Source organism: Arvicola amphibius, chromosome 13, assembly GCF_903992535.2.
Source record: "Arvicola amphibius chromosome 13, mArvAmp1.2, whole genome shotgun sequence".
NCBI lineage: Eukaryota > Metazoa > Chordata > Mammalia > Rodentia > Cricetidae > Arvicola > Arvicola amphibius.
In genome coordinates, this window is record NC_052059.1 from 11,181,452 (window position 1) to 11,190,914 (window position 9,463).

General features: G+C 36.9%; 1 pseudogene; it reads left to right on the forward strand.

Moving 5' to 3' along the window:
• Positions 1-349: 349 nt before the first annotated feature.
• Positions 350-910, forward strand: LOC119800449 (annotated as a pseudogene).
• Positions 911-9,463: the final 8,553 nt, after the last annotated feature.

Below are 9,463 nucleotides of genomic sequence, written 5' to 3' on the forward strand. Positions count from 1 at the left end.
TTTATTTTTGTCAATTTAGATATTTTGCCCACATTCTTAACCTCCTGAGTCCTTCCAGATCTTCTTCCCTCCTTACTCAACCTCCTTTAAGCTCTCTCACAAAAAATAAAATAAAACAACCTCCAAATAAACCCAAGAAAACAAAATTAATACAAACCAAAAAAGGAAAATAAATCAACCTATAACTAAAAAGGCACACACACAAATACACACACACACACACACACACACACACACACACACACACACACCACAAAAAATACATTGGAGTCCATGTTTTGTTGGACAATTACTCCTGAAAATAGAGCCTGCCAGCTCTTTCCAAGTCGGCACTCCATAAGGGCAAGCCATGTTCAGCTCGAGCGCCCAGATCGTCAAGCCCAATGGCGAGAAGCCGGACAAGTTCGAATCCGGATTCTCTCAGGTGTTGTTCTAGCTGGAGATGAACTCGGATCTCAAGACGCAGCTGCAGGAGCTCAACATCGCTGCAGCCAAGAAAATTGACGTTGATGGTGGCCGGAAAGCCATCATAATTTTTATACCAGTTCCTCAGCTGAAATCCTTCCAAAACATCCAAGTCCGGCTGGTTAGTGAATTGGAGAAAAAGTTCAGCGGGAAACATGTAGTCTTTATTGCTCAGAGGAGAATTCTGCCCAAGCCAACTCCGAAAAGCCCAAGAAGTTGGACGCTCACTGCAGTGCATGACACCATCCTTGAGGACTTGGTCTTCCGGAGTGAGATTGTGGGCAAGAGGATCCGCATGAAATTGGACTGCAGCCGGCTCATAAAGGTTCATTTAGACAAAGCACAGCAGAACAACGTGGAGCACAAAGTGGAAACTTTTTCCGGTGTGTATAAGAAGCTCACTGGCAAGGATGATAATTTCGAATTTCCAGAGTTTCAGTTGTAAAGAAAATGACTGAATAAAGTGTCATTCGTTAAAAAAAATAGAGCCTGCCATGGAGTGGTCAATTTACCCAGTGTCACTCGTTTGGAGAAAACTTACTTTCTCTCTACCAGCAGGTATGAGTTATGAACTTTAGTTCCCTGATGGCTAGATTTCCTTCATTCATTCATTTAAAATATAGTTATCTAACAAGATAAGATAGAAATTATCACTTTGAAGTTGGACAGGTCAAACAAATAGAAAAGAGGCCTGAGAAGGAAGAAGAAAAGACCTAGTCATTTGCACACTCAGGGATCCCACGAAAACATTAAATTGGAAGACATTTCACACACACACACACACACACACACACACACACACACACAGAGAGAGAGGGAGAGAGAGAGAGAGAGAGAGAGAGAGAGAGAGAGAGAGAGAGAGAGAGAGAGAGAGAGAGAGCATGTTTAAGATTTGTATAGGCCCTGTGTATGCTGCTTCAGTTTTTTTGAGTTCATACAAACTATAATCATGTTGGTTTAAAGGATTTTGCTTTCATAGTGTCCTCCATCCCTCTGGTTCTGACAATTTTTTTGGCATCCTCTTCTGCTGGCTTTCTTGAATTTTGAGGAAAGAAATTTGGTGGAGACAGCACATTTAGAATTGATGGTTCTTAGGTCTTTTGCTTTCTGTATAATGTCTGCATATAAGTCTCTATATTTGTTTTCATCTGTTTCAGGACAAAGCTTCCCTGATAATGATGGAACCAAGCATTGATCTATGAATATAAGAGAATATTGGTAACAGTTACTTTATCATTACAGCTCTACCCCGTTTTAGACCAACATTATTTGGTTTTACTCTACTTCTATGGGATGTCTAATCTAATATTATCTGTCACCCAAACATTGTCAGCTATACATTGTCAGGTATGTGTCACATTCTGTGAAATGAATGGGACTTACTATAAATAGATTATTGGCTTGTTATTGCCACAAGCTTGTGCCTCTATTTACCTATCAAGTGACAGCTCTTCCTAGTGAGATTGTGGATTAATGGTAACACTCATACACTGCTGGTGGAAGTGCAAACTCATATCTTTTCATAAAATAAGTGGGATGTATTTTCTAAGATCTATTGGTTTCATGGTAAATGTAAGATGCAGGGTAAAGTGATGCATAACTAACAAGTAGATACAAGTTTGAATAAATATACAAATTACTGATTGATAATAATTGACTTTTAAATACTTAATAGCAGATAGAATAGATATAAAATTGAATCTGCTTTTATTGATACTTTAAAGGAACATAATAAGAAGTTAGGAAAATAATTTATTGTGAAGGAATATTTATACTTCTGTAGATGTAAGTTTCTGTCCCACCTAATTCTACAGCCATTTAATCCAAAAGAAACACACACAGAGGCTATATTAATTAAAAACTCTTTGACCTCTTAACTCAGGCTTATTATTAATTAGCTCTTACAACTTAAATTAACCCATAATTTGATCTATGTTTAGCCACATAGCTTGATACCTTTTCTCAGTGAGGCATTCTCATCTTGCTTCATCTGGCTGATAACTGCATCTCCCTTTCATCTCAGAATTCTCCTAGTCTGGTTGCCCTACCTATATTTCCTTCATGGCTATTGGCCAATCAGTTTTTTTTATTAAACTAATACATGTTACAGATCTTTACAATGCACAAGACCCTTGTCCCACAGCTTTTTTTTTCTTTTTAAAACCAGAACTCTAAATCTAATCTCATTTGTTCAGATTTTGTTTCTGACCATATCCATAACAACTTGCAACCAATAAACTACACAAACATCTATAATCAGATTTTTTTTTGGGGGGGGGATGTAGGCATAGTTTTCTAGGTTCTTCCTGCTGATTGGGGGCACTGATAAACTTATGGGGGCCCAAAGAAAATTTAGGATTATGTCAAGTCTCTACAGGAGTATTCTTGAGACTAGATCATTTCAGCCTTGAAGATGTTATGGATGCAGACCATAGAAGAACGTGTAACAGAGATTCTCTGAAACATTGGATCATCTGGGCCATGTTTTTCCATTGGAGATTTTTTCAGGAGGTCTTCCTTAATCAAACCTTGTGGTTTTTTTCTCCAGAATGAATCTAGAACTACTCAATTCCTGTGGGAACAAGCAAAACCTCTTGTCCAAAGTAACATATCTTTTGACTGAAATTCTGAAGTCAAGGCATTTTCAAAATATATAGACTGAATTAATCTTGTGGCCATTTAAATTGCAGTGATATTTTTTAAAGCACATATTGCTTCTTTCTCAGCAGCCTAACAATTCAAAGACAACAGAATAACATATAATATCCAGATTTTCTGTGTATTTTCCATCGTTAAATGTATTTTTACTCTATTTTTAATTTTAAGTTTTAATGTTTGTTTTTTGGAGACAGGATTGCTCTGTGAATCTTTGGTTGTCCTGGATCTGACCCTGCAGACCAGGCTGGCCTTAAACTCACAGAGATCTCCCTGCCTCTGCCTCCCAAGTACTGGGATCAAAGGCTTGTGTTACAATACCCAACTACTCTATTTTTAAAAGGATTTTCTGTACCCCTTTTCTCTTTTATCCCAAGCTTACATATATTTTAAACATTCTTTAAACTCTTTGGAGATTTTTTTTTCCTCTGACTCCGTCTTCAATGTATACCTCTACTTTTTTCTAAGGATGTAAGTCTTTAATATGCTACGCAACATGATTAGGATTAAAGCTGCAGCTTTGGCAGCTGGCTCCACCCCATTCCTTAGCTTTGTGAGAGTCTAGCTATAGGTGGAGGTACTAGAGGGAGACATGTTTATTGTCACAACTCTGTGGAGTTTCAAGGTCCATACCACCACCAAGACACCTGCTGCAAGCTCCTCATAAGAATCATTTAAGTATTTGGTGGCAGAGCCTCTTAAATGAGCTGCAAGGTTTTTGCCACTAATATTAAGTCAGGAAGTTCGGTGAGAAATAAAGCGTAAGACGGATAAAAAGCTTTGTGTAAATTACATCTTCCTCATGAATATAGACCACACCAGTGAATACTTTCACACAAGGGTTAAAAATATGAGTCCTATGAACTTCTCCAAAATGACAATTGTGTTCTCTGATTAACTAATCCTGTACAGAGGGAGCACATTCTTGCACGGGAGCAAGAAATATAACCAAAATGTGGTATTGTTACAGGAAAATTGTCCATTCAGTCAATCAAATGAGTCAATAAAGCAACTATGAATCCAGAACAGAATCAGTGGTTAGCTGACCAGGATTATCCAGAAAATTGTTGGAGAACTTTGCAGGGTTACTAGAGAGGAAAGGGAAAGATGTCAAAGGAATTTGCAGGAAATTTTCATGCTCCAGAGAATGGGGAGAGAAGGCCTATCAGACAAGGTCAACCGATAGCCCCACTGTCCTTGAATTTTCCAGGTCTTTATCTTAATTTCGAACTCCCGAGGTTTTATTATACTAGAAGAAATTAGGTAACTGTTTCATCAGGGAGCTACAGGTGTTGATGATATCCATGTTCCATGTTTGGAGTATCCAACTACCCAAAGTTCATCAAAGTGCAAAATGGGTATTACCCAGTTATGTGTTAACATAATGAAATGCCTGAAATAATAAATTTATTAAGAGAAAAATTCATTTTTAATAATTTTGTTCTATATCAAGTATTCTCATTCATTTGGATAGTTTACAAGGCAACAATAGTGAAAATAGTTCACTTTGTGAGCCATGAGGCAACAGAAATAGAGGAAATGGGAAGGATCTAAAAATGTCTCCTAACATCCTAACAGTACTTCCTTTGATTACCTGAGGACATTTCTCTGAGCCTAGATCATCGGTCTACAGCACTTCTCACCATCACAAAATTGAAGATCAACCCTTTAACACATGGAAACTTAAAAACCATAGAAGAGTCCAAGAAAGAAAAGTTAGCAATTCTGTGTCAATCCAGAGCCTAAGTTTTGCTAATGCCTACTAACCAAAATAAAGGATACACTGCAATTTGCCTGAAAATGAACCAAAACTAAGAAAATGTGTTCTACAGTAAAAAATAAAATAAGAATGTGACTACAGTATCATTCTTTGATTTTTTTTTTCTTATCAGGTATTTATTAGGTCAACAGGGAATTTAGGAGTATGAAACAAAGAGAAGAATTCTGTTCAATGATATTTTATATCTTCATGATAATAACATTACTTCACTAACTCTGATAAATATCATTTAATATTGTTTAGGATATACTTAAGAATTAATAAATCAGAATTTCAAATTACATTAATCTTTTGAATATACTTAGTTATGAGAAATGAAGCAATCATACACATTCTACTAACAGCTCATTATGAACAATTTAGGTTTTGATGTTCAATTAACTTATGGAAAATTTGTTAAGTTATATTATTTATAGTCTCCATGAGTACACTAAAGATTATTTTTAATTTATCTTAAATAAATTTAAGAATATTTTTAAAGATTTTATTCATGATATTTAAAAAGCTGATTGGAACATGTGATCTCCACTTTGAACAAGTAATTTTTTAAAATTTTCTTTTCCTGAAAAGACATATTTTTATTATTATCATGCAAGAAATTTATTTTTCTACTGAAAGTCCTCTCAGAATAACTTTAGGAGTTTTTGTTTTGTTTGATTTCAGTTGCTGTTGTTGCTTTTCCCTATTTAAAAAGTAGATAGAAACTTCTTAAAAGAAAAATATCTGCAGGGATTCTCTTTGTGCACATAGCAGAGTCTGACCCCAGGTGGAGACAACCCCTGGAGTGAATAATTGCTCAGCTGAAGGCAAAAGTGGCCTCACAGCCTGAAATCCAGACAGAAACCAAAGAGTCACTAAAGTCAAAACCTACTGGACTCTGTGTTCTTTGGCTCCTTTCATTTCTTTGTATGAATGTGATCATATTTATGGTCTTATGTGTTTTATATCCTACTTCTTTTACCTATCCATACATTAAATAAACTGCATATTAATGATAATAGAAAAGATTATGGATGCTTTAAATGCAGATGGCATTTACCACTTGGTGTCTAAAATCATGTAGGTGTTAGTTCAAAGTTATTGAATGAATGAGAAAGAAAAATTAAGCTTTTGATTCATTTTTAAAGATTGTAAAAGTTTATTCCTATCACCCAATGCTAATAGGAGCTGAGTACTATGTTGATAAAATAGATGCAATAAGATCTTCAGGACCAGAAGATTAAGAATAACTCTCTAATATCCATAACTTTTAATGTTACAATGACAACTGACTTCCTTATTTCAATATTCAAGCAAGCATTAGATTCAATTTAATTTTCTATTGATTGCAAAGCTTTAATTTTGAGGGAATAAAAAGCTAAAATGTGTGTTTCTTAATCTACCTTTTAGAATTAAAAGTTGATTATTTAAACTGAATGACCTTTCCTTCCACATGAGATCATTTTGGACTTGTCGCTGGTGAGAGTATCTTTACCACTCTCTATACAGTGAATCTGAAACCAGAAGAGGTTTAAAAATCTCAGAAAAAGCCGGGCGGTGGTGGCGCACGCCTTTAATCCCAGCACTCGGGAGGCAGAGGCAGGCGGATCTCTGTGAGTTCGAGACCAGCCTGGTCTACAAGAGCTAGTTCCAGGACAGGCTCCAAAGCCACAGAGAAACCCTGTCTCGAAAAACAAAAACAAAAAAACAAAAAACAAAAACAAAAAAAAAATCTCAGAAAAAAAGTGAAAGATTTAGAAATTTTCAGACAGCATAAGACAAGTCATATTTAAACAGCAACTTGGGAAATGACTCAGTGAATATCGTGCTTTCTGTGAGAATGATCCCTAGTGGCTCATATATTCGATTGCTTTGTCACCAGGGAGTGGAACTGTTTAAGAATAAGGACACTGTGGCCTGGTTGGAGGAGGTGTTGTTTTGTGGAAAGTGGTGTGTCACGGAAGTAGGCTTTCAGGTTTGAAAAGTCCATGTCATCAGGTCTTCTTGGAAGTTCTGGTAGAATTGGAGAGGGGTGGAGTGGGGGTATGGGTGGAAGGGAGGGAAGGGAAGGGGGAGGAGATGGAAATCTTGAATAAAAAAAAAAAACTCAAACTAAAAAAAAAAACGATGGTGCCTCATACTAGATAGCAGCATAAGTATGTTAGGATAATAAAATAATTCTATTATTAAAAAAAAAAAAGAAAAGTCCATGTCAAGCCAGTAACTCTCTGCTGGCCTGTCTATAAAGCATTAACTAAGTTCTTTCTGCCTTTCTACGGCCAATTTCACTACCTTGATGATCATGGACTCAATCTTTGAAATTGCAAGCTAGACCCAATTAAATGTCTTCTTTTAAAAAGTTTCCTTGATTGTGTTGTTTAATTGCTGCAATACTAACCTAACTAGGACAGTGGGCAAAGTGTTTATCATACAAGCAGATGACCTGGGTTTGGATACAGTATAGCAAGTAATTGTAATGCTAGTACACCTCTGGATGGCAATGGGACAAAACACAGAAGAATCCATAAACACTAATAAGCCAACACACCTGAGGTTTGCTTCAGAGAGCAAGTGAGTCCTTGTCATCAATAAGGTGGGAGACAAGGACCTATAACCTGACATTGCCCTCTGCCTACTGTTTTTGTGCTACTTTCACAAACCCACATGTGCACATATTTGAAAACACACAATAACTCCTATACAAATTCAAAGAAACAATTTGTTCATCATTCCTCTAACTCGACTCCTCACTTTGTTCTCTTTGCAACATAAACATGCCATTCCTGGAATTTTGTAATTCATGCCCATAACTTTTTCCTTGGATTTCCACAAAGAAACAGACCAAAAACAAAGACAAATACCTCAAATTATGGGGCAAAATTAGGCACATTTCACAGGAATGGAGAAGAAAGAAGACAGATTTAAAAGTGTGTTTGGAGATGTTACAGAAGACACATAGGAGTGGGAGTGCAAGGCAGGGAGAGTTTCCGTGGTCCAGGAAAGACAATGGTCTAAAGTGATAACGATTATATCCTTCTGGAAAAACAAGTACTTTGTGTAAGGTGGGGCAAGGATTCCTTATTTTTACTTGCTCTCCCTCACTTAAAAAGAAGTCAAAGATGTCACTAAGGCAATCATATAATTAATATCAATTCTAGAAAATGTGTAATAAAATTTTATAATAAAATAAAAATTTGATGTTTTTTAAAATGCTATTATGTATACATGCTTTATATATTTCTGTTCACATTGCTTTTAAATAATTATTTTAAGACAAATCATAAATTTGCTATTAAGGAAAAATTAAACCAATTATTTATACAAATATATAAAGAGAGAATAAAATGGCTTGTTACTATATATCAAATATTCTAAGAAGCTTTGGAAATTAGTTCAGGAATAATTGCTTTGAAAATAGTCTTATTATGTCCCGTTAAATACTATATATCCTTACATGCCTATATATGTGTATATGTACACATATACATACACACACACACACACACACACACACACACACACACACACACACACACAAAGCCATCTTTCTCTTCCAGTGTTCTAGAACTTATGGAATCTCAACATGACAAAGCAGTTGCTCCCAAGTCAGAGAAGATGATTTTTTTTCCTGGAAACCAGCAAAGCTGAGAAGAAAACAGTCTCCTAAAAACTGTCTTTTTTTTTTCATGGTTTATTATTTTATATTTAAAAATTTCCGTCTCCTCCCCTCCTCCTCCCCCTTCCCTCCCCTCCCCTCCACCCATACCCCTCCCCCTCCCTCTCCAGGCCAAGGAGCCATCAGGGTTCCCTACTCTATGTTAAGACCAAGGTCCTTCCAACTCCCCCCAGGTCCAGGAAGGTGATCAACCAAGCTGAGAAGGCTCCCACAGAGCCCGTCCATGCAGAAGAATCAAAGCCCAGCGCCATTGTCCTTGGCTTCTCAGTCAGCCCCCACCGTCGGAGACATTCAGAGAGTCCGGTTTGGTCGCATGTTCCATCAGTCCCATTCCAACTGGAGTTGGTGGTCTCCCGTTAGTTCTGTCCCACCGTCTCCATGGGTGAACGCACCCCTCACGGTCCTGACTTTCTTTCTCATGTTCTCTCTCCTTCTGCTCCTCATCAGGACCTTGGGAGCTCAGTCCGGTGCTCCAAAACTTCCATCTGCATGTAGAAATAAATGGATCTCCTCAGAGATACGTCTCCTTTATCTACTTTTTGTTTGTTTGTATTTTGCTTTGTTCAGTTCTTGAGAAAAATTAGTACTTTGGAAAGGAGATAAGCAGGAGAAACAGCAGAGGAATCGGACGTTCATCATGGGAGCTGCACAAAAGATTAACCCGGTAAGTGTCATTTTATAATGCAGCTTTTCTCCTGAATGCTTGATCTTTTGTATAGTTATCAGGGTGGAGAGTCCTCCCAGTCAGCTCACTACTAACACTTATTTTTTTAAGCTAATGTTGTGGGATTTGTGTAGGTCTCTAGGACACCCTGTTCTCATTGCTCATCGACATGGTTACTTTTTCAGGTAGACATAAACAAATGTATATTCATCTGAGACAGGGCACTGATGACAGAAAAATCATG